We start from the raw sequence: 12,539 nt of genomic DNA, 5'->3' as shown, positions 1-12,539 counted from the left end.
TTTGATGGGATTGTTCTTTATATTATGTACGAGAGCTTTATTTATAGGATGGGTCCCATTGAATGAAAAAAAGAAAAACAGACTGTCTCCCTGTGTTTATACATGCACTTAGGAAAACTCGGCTGCCAGTTTTTGACTCACTAAAGTTGAACTGTTTATTCTTCCAAACGACATACATTAAAAAAGAAAGAAAGAAACAGGAAAGAGGGCGGATGAATGGTGGTCTTCTCAGCTTCCTTTATATTCTTTGAATTGCATTCTTCCTCTGGTGAGGTCTTTTGGAGCTTTCTGTCAAAAGAAAAAAAAATAATGATGCAAGGGAAACAAAAGAAGGGATTGGGGTGAAAAGGTGAAATGAATACTCATTCATCTCTAGTTGCATAATATCAAAACTTTCTCACCCCCCCCCCTTTTAAATAAGCACTAAATGCAGATAGTATTTTAAGAAGTAAAACTTTTACGTGCTGAATAATCAACAGAATATTCTGTGGCTCATCTGTTCACAGCAAGACAGAAAGCTTGAATTGAACATGCAGTCATACATTCAATGTTTAGTGTGTCTGTCTTTAAATAGTTACCCCCTAATGATGTGCACGTACAACAAAGATAAAGCCTATAAAATCTAGACAGGGATGGGATACTGTGTAAAAATCCCAGTCTTTATACAACGCTAATAAAGATCCCCCGCCAGAAATCAGCATTTCTTTCCAGTGAAGGAGGAAATTCCTGGGAGGTCTAGCATAGGCTGAAAAATTAACCTTTTGTTTTTTTTAACTAGGAATGAAACTTAATTTATGTTTGGAAAGGGACTGACTATACAGGTGGTCCTTGACCTACGACCACAATTGAGCCCAAAATTTCTGTTGTTAAGTGAAAGATTGGTGAGTTTTGCCCCATTTTACGAGGTTGCTTGCCACAGTTGTTAAGTGAATCACTGCACTTGGTAAGTTGGTAACACGGTTGTTAAGTGAAGCTGGTTTCCCCCATCAACTTCGTTTGTCAGGAGGTTGCAAAAGGTGATCACATGACCCCGCCAGGACACTGCAACAGTCATAAGTATGAACCAGTTTGCCAAGCACCTGAATTTTGATCACATGATTGTGGGGATGCTACAAAAGTTGTAACTGAAGAATGGTCATAAGCCACTCTTTTCAGTGCCGTTGTAACTTTGAACAGTCACTAAATGAACTGTTGTAAGTTGAGGACTACCTGTATTATATTTGTTTGTTCCTCAAATTCCTATATCTCGTATAACATCTGTGTACCTCTGGGTGGTTTACAGATAAGAGTAAAATGAAATAAAAGCTAAAGTTTAAAACAACGTTAAAATGAACAATTGCAAAGTTAAAAGGCAGAGGAAGTGCCTTCAGCCCACCAAGCACCCCAAGGGTTGCATGGCACTCTTGGATTCCCCCCAGGCCAGTTGGCAGAGCCCGATCTTAATGCTCTTCCAGAAGGCCAGGAGAGTGGAGGCTTCCCCTGTCTCCAGGGGCAAGTTATTTCATAGGGCAGGGGCAATAGCAGAGAAGGCCCCCTTTCTAGACCCTGCCAGTTGAAATTCTTAACCAACTGGACCCATAACATTCCCTCTCTGGCTGCCATTTCTGTTGCTGTTAAACAATGCTTAAAACCTTAAAAGTTGACTTTGTATATAATATACAAATGGATGAAGACTATTGCTTAACACAATGTAAGCTGCCCTGAGTCTTCGGAGAAGGGCGGGATATAAATTCAAATTTTTTAAAAAAACACCTCTTTTTACATGGTAGTGTGTGTTGCTATAGTTATTTACAAATGAACAAGGCAATCCAGTTGACCTCAATGGAAACACAATTTGTGCGAAAAACAGGAAGGGGCTTTGATCATGTTGAATGTAACACAATTCTAGTACCAAATTCCTTTTTTTTTTCTGTAATTTTTTTTTATTTTTTAGACACAGACAACACAAAAAACATCTTTTCTGAACAAAATATCTGCTCGGTACATGTCAACTCAAATTTGTTGTTTTCCAACCCTCCTTCCATGCCTTCATCAATATATTTCCTCTCATTTTCCCTTTCCTTGTTTACAATCTTCTTAGAAATCTAATTGCCTTTTGCCTTTTGCCTTTTCTGTTGCTGTTAAACAATGCTTAAAACCTCTTTTTACATGGTAGTGGGTGTTGCTATAGTTATTTACAAATGAACAAGGCAATCCAGTTGACCTCAATGGAAACACAATTTGTGCGGAAAAACAGGCTTTGATCATGATGAGTGTAACACAATTCTAGTACCAAATTCCTGTTGGTAGTTTATATATAAAGAGTATTCACCGTCCTAACCAAACCTGCCCTTTTGCTCTTTATCATGCAATCACTTTATCATGCAATTTCAATGCAATTATTTCATTTAACTCCTGTGATTATCTTTCTACTGGTTCCAAACCAACTGTGGGAGCTGCCTTTCTCCCCTCTCTTTATTTAAGGTCACTTTTAATTATAGAGTTAGCTTGCCTATAAAACATGTAGGAGTCCTGACCTCAAGAGTAAAATGTAATAATCAAGTTAAAATTGCATGACAAAGTGATTGAAAAGGACTGCTAATTAACTTCTTTCCTGGAAGAAGTAATAAATATTTTTCTCCAGATAACTTTGAAATGCGGATGCACTTTCCGAATTTCTATTTACCAAAAAATACTAAATGTAACATTTGCCTGATTAGGTAGGTATTTTCTTAAAGTAGTAGCTACACGTGAGTTAGTATAAAACCTACGTTTCATAATCATAAGTTTCATCAACTCCTCACCCTTAATTTGCATGGCCATACTCTCTAAAGGGTTGGCATATTATTATTACTATTATTATTATTATTATTATTATTATTATTATTATTATTATTATTATTATTATTATTATTATTATTATTATTATTATTATATCATCTACCTCTAAGGATATTAACATATGCACCTCAGGGCATGGATTAATTTAGTTGACTACAATATGTTTATTACCCACATTGAAAGTTCACAAGTAAGCTTTTTGTAGTAACCACAGTACAAGGAAAGAAGCCAGCATATGAGCTATTCAGCCCACAATTTGGAAAATATGCACTCAGATCTTAACAGAGCTGGGGCTTCCCATAAACCACCAACATAGAATAACTCTTGCACCTAATAGAGCAGCCGTCTTTGGAAGCTGCCCCATCTATCAGTGTGCTTCTGGAAGAATTGTCAAAAACTTGGCAACTCCAAATCTCAACCAGCAAATGCTCTGTCTTACACATTGGAAAAAAAAATCTAAACACTAAATACAAGCTCGATGGACGTTACTTTACAGATGACCCCCACCCTGTTAAAGACCTTGGAGTTTTCATATCAAATGATCTAAGTGCCAAAGCCCACTGCAACTACATCGCCGTCTGGAACCCATACTACATTTCAGACATCAATACAATTGAACGTGTCCAGAAATATTTTACAAGAAGAGTTCTCCACTCCTCTGAATACAACAAAATACCTTATGCCACCAGACTTGAAATCCTGGGTTTAGAAAATTTAGAACTCCGCCGCCTTCGACATGACCTGAGTTTAACTCATAGAATCATCTATTACAATGTCTTTCCTGTTGAAGGCTACTTCAGCTTCAATTGCAACAATACACGAGCACACAATAGATTTAAGCTTAATGTGAACCGCTCCAATCTTGATTGCAGAAAATATAACTTCAGTAACAAAGTTGTTAATACTTGGAATACACTACCTGACTCTGTGGTCTCTTCCCAAAATCCCCAAAGCTTTAACCAAAAACTGTCTACTATTGACCTCACCCCATTCCTAAGAGGTCTGTAAGGGGCGTGCATAAGAGCACAAAAGTGCCTACCGTTCCTGTCCTATTGTTTCCTTTCATTATATCCAATTAATATAGTTATTACATACATTATATATACTTATATATTGTATAGTTATTTCATGCTTATGCTTATATATACTATTGTGACAAAATAAATAAATAAAAATAAATTTTAATTTCAGGAATTTAGAATACATTGATCTTATAAATCAAAGGGATATGGATGGCATTCAAAAATATCTGTTGCAGTTACAGGCACTTGAACGGTTCCTCTGATTTTTAATTGGAGAAACTGGTGGTTTACAGATCCGGTAAACAAGTGGAAAATTCCTTCTTAGATTAAAAACAATTGTGGCACTATGAAGAGAAGTAATAAAAGTAAGCAGGGACTATCTTCATGTTGTGTCCACAGGACTTTGAAATGAGACTAACTGGCTACCTCCTCTTCTTTTCATCTATTGTATATTTCTGAAAGAGGGCAATAAAAGTAATGGACACTTCTAACCACTGTCTGGTTTCTAGGATACAAATTTAGCCTCCTCTGATATTATTTCTCTGCTAATAAACTGCTAATGTTCAAAATAGATCTCTTTTTTTTAAAGAACATAGTTAAAGAGAGCAATAACTGATCAAGATTTAAGAAAATGCATCTTGATGGAAATTTATTTATTTATTTATTTAAATTTTTATACCGCCCTTCTCCCGAAGGAAATAAAAAACTGTTTGGATGTGCTTGAAAAGGGCTAAACAAGGAATCCCCGGTGCAGTAAATAGAAATAAAAATAAATATTTTACACTAAATGTTACTATTACTGTTACTATAGAAATCAGAAAAACATGTTGGAGAATGAAACAAAAAAATCATAACAAATGAACTTCATAATCCAGCACCTGTTTCAAAATCCATTCTTGTCTTCATAAAACAGGTTCAACACCTTCCAATAAGGTGAGAATGCAAAATATTTATGAATTTCCAGATATTTCACTAGACTAATTCTTTGAATATGTTTTTTCTTTGGGGCCAACCCAAACATTTGCTTATAAGAAGACTTAGATCTGCATGATGTATAAGATTAAAAGATAAATTCAATAGAATATGTGCAAAATAGGTGGCCACTTCTAGCATGTATAACATGAAAAAAGTAAACATCCTCTTCTTAACAGCTTAGCCGGATCCACAGTATAATTTGATGCTTACTATTTGCTTCTGAAAGACAGCAAACTAATCTTAGTTACAAAAAGAGTTATTTTATATTGGTGGTTTATGGGAAGCCCCAGCTCTGTTAAGACCTCAGTGCATATTTTCCAAATTGTGAGCTGTATAGCTCATATGCTGGCTTCTTTCCTTCTACTGTGGTTACTACAAAAAGCCTACGTGTGAACTTTCAATGTGGGCAGTGAACATATTGTAGTCAACTAAATTAACCCATGCCCTGAGATCTTGGCTGGGGTAATAATGACAGCACAGGAGCCAAGCAAGGAATCCAGAAAACCACAGACCTGTCAGCCTTAATAAAAATGAGTGGTTAGTGCAAGTCACACAGAATGTATGGCTAGAATTCAAGGACAGATGGTGGACATGAGCAAGCACCTCATTAGTAGTTAGCTGTCTTTAAGAAACTCTATCCAGAATTTAAGACTCATGTTTTTTATGATTCTGCTCTCAACCATTAGAATAGCTGAGTAAGTACTCTGTGTTAGTTCCAATCCCATGTTAATCATCCATTTCTTTATTCACAACAGCACTGTTGTGCCTTAAAAGTTCCAGGACCTTAAACAGATTTAGAGGATGTGATTAATACCTAAGTTGTGTTCCATTTTGTCTAGGAATTAAAGACAGCTTTCAGCTGGTCTCCGTTCATTTTGTCCTCACATCCATATTCCTGTGAGGTGAATTAAATCAAGAGTGAGTAACTGGGTCTCCCAAGTGCAATTGCAGGTAGCCCTTGACTTAAAACCAGTCATTAGTGACTGTTAAAAGTTATGACAGCTCCCCCTCCCCAGTAACAACCTGATTTCCTACAGCTGCGAAACTCTCCCCAAATCAGGTGATCACATTTTGCAGGCTTGGCTACCCGTTCACCTTTACACTTGTTTACAGTGTCCCACAGTAATGGGACCATAATTTTTGACATTTTTTTTTTACTGTTTCTCCATTTTCCAGCAAAAAAATCCCACTGGATAAATTGGATTTTCTTAACCACTGTGTTTGCTTAATGTTCACCGCATTCACTAAACACCCACTATAAAAAAGCTTGGAAAATCAAGTTTGATTAATTATGATTGTTAAGTTGAGGACTACCTGTATTAACCATTCTGGATCTTAGATGATATTTTAAATATCCTACTGTGTTTTTGTCAAAACAAGCAAGTTAGCTGCCTGTAGATAATTTTTTAAAGCACTTCATATGTTTCTTTGCATGTTCCTAGACCTATGGAAACTACGTGGAATAGTATATGTATAGCAGACATTTAAATCCCTGTGGTTGGCATATTGTGAAAAATGTCTGTTTGAGACGTGGGAAATCAGGGATCAATGGACTGTGATAGATCACTGGTGGGGAGGTGGGGGGAAGGGAAGTTGTATATTCAATTTATTGCTACCTTATTAACTTTCCATATGGAAAGTGGTGTTATCATGAGACCTGTAATAAAGTAATACCAAAAGCATGCTTGGCCATTGATACACAGTAGAATTATATTACCCTCTCATCTTCTCAAGGATTATGCTGAGGAAGAAGCTGGGTCCTGATCCACAATATCCTTAATCCAAATTGAATGGCATGGTTTATATAATTTAAACCCCTGGATATAGTTTATATAACTGACTTCAATGCAACCACCTTTCTTTTCTAAATTTAGATGAGTAACAGTCTTCACCCACTGGAAATACTCTAGAGCCTTCCTCAGAATGAGCGTTCTAATTATGAAAAGTTTCTCTGAGCTGCCTTCTTCATTATATGAATATGTAATTCCCTCAGGCTCAGTTATGCTGTTATCAGTGCTAAATATCTATCCCACTTAAAATACTTTAGTCCTGTATTTACACTAACAACATCACTGTTTAGACAAACACATGCCTTATTAGGATGAAAAATATATTTCCTTTTTAAGAATCTGAAGGAAGTTTGAAAGGATAGTTCTGGGCGTGGATCTAAGTAAAAACCTCTGGCTACATAGCGGGAGAATCTGTTCACCAGTCACAAGAAAAATTACATAATCGTTTGATGGAATGAGTAGGCAGACAAACTTCTAAATGATTCCTGATGTTTAAATATCCGAAGAGCTCATTGCGAACAATTTTCTCATGGATTTAGCTGGGGAAAAAATGGGGATATTTTTGAATGAAATGTATTCTCATCTAAATACTGAAACCAAAAGTACATTAACACTCATTCCGCTTCCTGAAACAGTAACGGATTTCAACTGTGCAGTATTTATTTATTTAATTTTAACTCACCTTTATTGTTTTTATAAATAACTCAAGATGGCAAACATACCTAATGCTCCTTCCTCCTCTCATTTTTCCCACAACAAACCTGTGAGGTAGATTGGGTTGACTGGTCCAAAGTCACCCAGCTGGCTTTCATGCCTAAAATGGGAATAGAACTTTCCGTCTCCTGGTTTCTAGCTTGATGTCTAGGCCAAATTATAAGGATAGACTCTTCTTTTAGATTTCAGACATTGAGATTGAAGGTATTTTATAATATATTAGCTTATTTACAAATACTTATATTGCTAGCAGGCAAAAGCAGAGCCAGAACATTCTAGTCAAGGAGCCAGATCCACTCTTTTACATCTAATAGCCACATGGTGACTACCCAAATATATTTCGAATTTATACTTCTGTGAGTCTCATCTGAAAATTACAGATTTCTCCCATTCTTTTCTCAAATAGCTAATCTATTCTGTTTTTACTGTGTAGGCCTAGTTTTGTCCCATTCAGAACTGAAGAAAGATTTTCATACACATATAATAGAAATAGCTATTCAAATCTCTTTGAGTCTAAAGTTCTGCCAAGTTGTTGTCTAAGAACAATACAAAAGATAATTCTGCTCATGTTCTGGACATGAAAATAATCCAGAAATAAGGCAGAAAGACAATACTTAATAGAAAATCTGACTTCACCCCATTACACATCTTGGCTAGCTCAGCCACAGTTGTGCCAGACGCCATGAAGAAAACAAGCCAACTTGGTTTGGTACTCACTTCAAGGTGGCCATCATAATTATGGGCTGAATAGCTGCAGAATCATTTTTCTTCCTATATACTTATCTAGATCCAGCAATCTGTGGAAGCTAAAGAACCTCTGATAAACAGCATGATGTATTGATAAAAAGAAACAGCACTTGGGAGATGAAGTCCAGGCTATTTAATTCTGGAGATGTGCTAATTTGGAGACCACCTACATCAGTGGTGGGTTGCTACCGGTTCGCCCCGGATCAGGTGAACTGGTAGTCGCGGCGGCGGGAGGGTCTGCCCACCACCCGGACACTTCTGCGTATGTGCATGCGCTGAAGCATCGCATGCGAATGCAAGCGTGTGCATGCCCACGAGTGAACTGGTAGCAATGGGTTTTGAAACTCACTACTGACCTACATGTTTTTCTAATATATCATATCTTCCCTGGTCTTTTCATTTACCTTAGCTTTGAATGGCTTATCCTTTCTGTTATCATTTATCTGCACTAGTATAATGTTTTTCTTTTTTTTAAATCTTATTTCTGCTGTGAGTTGTTTTCGATTTTTCTTATGGAAAATCTGTACAGTATATAGTAAAATTAATAAATGAAGGAAATTCTTTTCCTTAAAGAAAAAGGATTTGATTTCTACTGTGAGATCAGAAGTAAAATGCCTTCATAAGACAATAAAGATAAGAGACACAATCATCCATTCCAGTAATTACAACACATCAACACATAACATGCTCAGCCAAAGAGCCAGAGATGTAAGGCCAGTTGGCAAAGCCCAAAGCATTTGTAGTTCTTTAGCTGTTTTTTTACAGAATCAGTTAGATAAGCTAACCAACCCTATACTTGAGTTACTTGCTCTGTGCAAGAGGTTAATGCTGGTTTCTACTACCTAGAAATCATAATAGTGAAAATTAATCCTTGATGTGTTTTTTTTTAAACTGTGTAGGCACTCTCTCATACTCAGAACTGGTGCACTTCATCAGCCACTTCCCACACACACAAAAAACATTTCCCACAAAAGTAATGTGGGGAGCCATTCCCGTATCTGTAGCTGCTGCTTGACATTCAATGTTTGGTGGTTTGAAATTAAAGCTAAACTCTTAATGATAGATTGCACAACTGAATGATTCAAACCCATCTGCAAAGTAAAGTCTCTTATATGCCTCCCCCACAGAGTTATTTAGCAATCTCAACAGGCACAGTACTGCAGACAAATATACAAGCAAACAATACTCTGGGAAGCAAGGCAGGAGACTCAAGTCAATCAGAAAATAAATCATCGTGCCATCTGACTCATGGAAAAGACAAAAATGGAAGCAAGAGGGATTACATAAGGGATTATTCAGGAGGAGACATCGAGCACATTAGTGAATGATACAGTCAGTTAAAGCAGGGGTCTCCAACCTTGTCAACTTTAAGACTTGTGGACTTCAACTCCCAGAGACCCCTGAGTTAAAGCGTAAGTAGAATCAACCCTGTCCTCTTGGGCCGCATATATTCTCCAGGAAACTTTCTGAAATCTATATACATAGGGGGTTTTTTTGGCTACAGAAAAGGAAGTACTGTAAGCAAGCCATAAAATATTTTGTTGCTTCCTGCTACTTTGCCTTACTGTAGCTTATTTCCTTTTTGGTTTGTAACAATGATGGAATTACACATGCTAATCCTGAACTGAAAGAAGCCCAGACAGTCAAATCCAAAGGGGAACAGCGCTAATCTCTGACCAACAGAATCAGCAGTGCTAGTGGGCAGTAGATCCAGTAGATCTCTTTATCCTGCTCAGCTTCTGACAGCATTTATAGAAACGGGAGGGGTGAAAATCGTATTTCTGAGAAACTTCTTCAATGAGCCACAAGCAATTGAGTTTTGAACCTCTTAGGTTTCTGAGAGCAAATATGACTCAAACAAGGTGTTTGAGAGTGAAAAACATGAGAACCTTAGTTCACCTGGCATATTATCCTGTGCCAATTTTGCTAAAACCAAAAGCCAGACAAATACATGTTTGAAACATTTTATTGCCATGACATAAACCACCTGATACTGTATTAGTCAGGAGCTGTGTAATTATCCAATTACTAAGACAATTAAGATTTAAAGGTTCACAGAGAACATAACTTGTCTTTTAACTTGAACAGTTGGTGTGATCTGCTAGGAGAAGAGAGGTAGAGCAGAAACAGTTGTCTGTAAAAATCCAGTTTGAGCCCCACAAAATTCCATTACCTTGTCTGAATAATGGGACAAGGAGCAAGGGGGATAAGAATGCATCTAAAGATCTAAAACCAGAGAGGCGGTTGTTATTGTTGTTTTTCAACAGAGGGACAAGGACCTGGAAGCTGCTCATATATAACACCATATGTCGGAACGCCTTTATTAGAGGCCTTGCTATCTGCTTCAAGGAAATATGCAGATTGCCTTTGTTCAATGCAACTATGTGCCTGCCAAAATCTGAATCCAAATAATCGATTTGGGTCTCATCTACTCAGGGTCACCTGATGCTGCTGTAGATATAAGATGAAATCTTGGCTCTTTGGGTTGATTGTCTGATTTGTCTCTTCGGCTTTGGTCTCAGAGAATTCCGAGAAGACCACAGCACACATTCTAACTGACCGTATATATCAGCTGCTTCTATCTATCCAGTCTGCATTCTTGATTGTATCCATCGCAGACGCTCATCCAATGGAAGGAAGCACAACTCAGGAGAATGATAGGTCCCGACTGTTTACCTGCAGCCGACTGTTTACCTTCAGATTTGTCTCCTAAATCTCATCTTTACCAGATCTCCAGACCCTGCAAGTGGGAGGTAGAATTCATGAATATTTCCCATTGCAATCAGAGATAGCTTTTAATGCAGGGTAGACACAACTGGAGACAGTTCCCCGCAAATCTTTGTGATCTCTAGAGTAAATATAACCTGAATGTGGAGGTTACCAGCTGGGCTCTGACCTCCCGATCCATGTTTCATGAGTGAACACACATTTTTTGAAATTAATGGGTCACATAGACATTTTAGAATTTAAATATGTTTTCTGTTCTCACATAAAGCCATTAATATCAAAAGTGCTAAGAATTCTTTGAAAACAGCTGACTTATTTAAGGTGGGTGGTGGCAGGGAGAATAATGATTTCTTGCTCTGGCATATTTCCAAGTATTTTAAATAGCTATACTAATATTTAAACTGTGAAAATTTTTGAGGTTTTATCCATTAATGTGTTTCAATGTAAAACATTCAGGACGTCCCACAAATAAGGTATGACAGAGGGACATTAAAGTTTTAAAACCACCATTGAATAAATGTACATAGTATGGAATAACAATAAGTAAGTAAGTAAATAAAGTACCGTGTTTTTCGGAGTATAAGACGCACTTACCTTTTTTGGTGAGGAAAACAAGAAAAAGAAAACTGCCTCTGCCTCCCAGCAATTTTGCCTCATTGCAGCAAAGAGCAAACAGCCTGCTTTACTTTCATTTTCTTTTTCAGCATAGCTTGATTAGCACAAGAAAAAAAATCTGCTCCCAGCAATTTACCTCCTTCCAGCAAGCAGCAGAGGCCCGTGCAGTAATAGGCAATGGCAATTCCTGCAGCCTGAAACAGCTGAGAGTCGGGGACAATCAACTTGTGCTAATTAGGCTGTGCTGAAGCTGAAATGGGCTATTTCTTCTTGCTGCTTGCTTCAAGGAGGTAAATTGCTGGGAGGCAGAGGCCAAAGGGTGGGGGCCAGTGGGTGGGAGGGGCTATATAAGACACACCCGAATTTTCACCCCCTTTTAGGTGGGAAAAAGGTTGTTTTATACTCCAAAAAATACGGTACGTAAATAAAAAGCATAGGGTCCCTGTAGAACATTTTGAATTCAAAACATCATTTTTAGCCATTCTGTCTTTTACTAAGAATTGGTAATGTTCCTTTTTATTTCATTAAATATTATGTCTAATAAAATTTAATATTCAGCTGCACTTAAGGTAATGTTGGACTTGAGTGATACATTTGGAGTTACATTAATTTCATAATGCTAATTGAACTTTTAAAAATTATAAAAAGCAAGCCAATTTGTGAACTGGCATGCAGTTAGACTATGCAGGAGAAGACTACTAAATAGTTCAATAAGTAGACTGAAATGCACATTGTAAGAGAATGAGTCATGCCTTTGACAGAGACTCCTGTGAATGAATCGCCTATTAGATTTCTCTGCAGTAATGAAGGGGAGTATCCTCTGAGGAGAAAATTCTCAGGACAACATGTTCCCTTTGTGTGTGTGTGTGTGTGTGTGTGTGTGTGTGTGTGTGTGTACTGAAGAGATGGTTTGGCTAGGATGAAATATGAAGTCCTCCAGATGTGCACATTTCCATCAGTCAGCCTCTTTTGTGAACACAAAGTAGACTCATACTCTGCGATGCTATTATCCAAGGCATTGCTCAGAGCTATAAATAAATTAGTTGCTATTAAAAATATTTCTGTTCTGAAAGGCTACCACTATTAGCCTGCTACTTTTCAGGATCATGCTTGATTCATATACTGTAGC

At 37.3% G+C, this 12,539-nt stretch overlaps 1 long non-coding RNA gene across 1 annotated transcript in view; it reads left to right on the top strand.

The window, feature by feature from the left end:
• The window catches only part of LOC131194745 (uncharacterized), a 55,869-nt gene that overhangs the window by 14,104 nt on the left and 29,226 nt on the right, over positions 1–12,539 (top strand). Inside the window, exon 2 of the long non-coding RNA XR_009154295.1 lies at positions 4,654–4,775. This is a non-coding gene — a long non-coding RNA (uncharacterized LOC131194745). The remainder of the gene's footprint in view (positions 1–4,653; positions 4,776–12,539) is intronic.

The sequence above is a fragment of the Ahaetulla prasina genome, chromosome 3 (genome assembly GCF_028640845.1).
Source record: "Ahaetulla prasina isolate Xishuangbanna chromosome 3, ASM2864084v1, whole genome shotgun sequence".
Lineage (NCBI taxonomy): Eukaryota > Metazoa > Chordata > Lepidosauria > Squamata > Colubridae > Ahaetulla > Ahaetulla prasina.
This window is presented reverse-complemented; position numbering and strand designations above follow the sequence as displayed.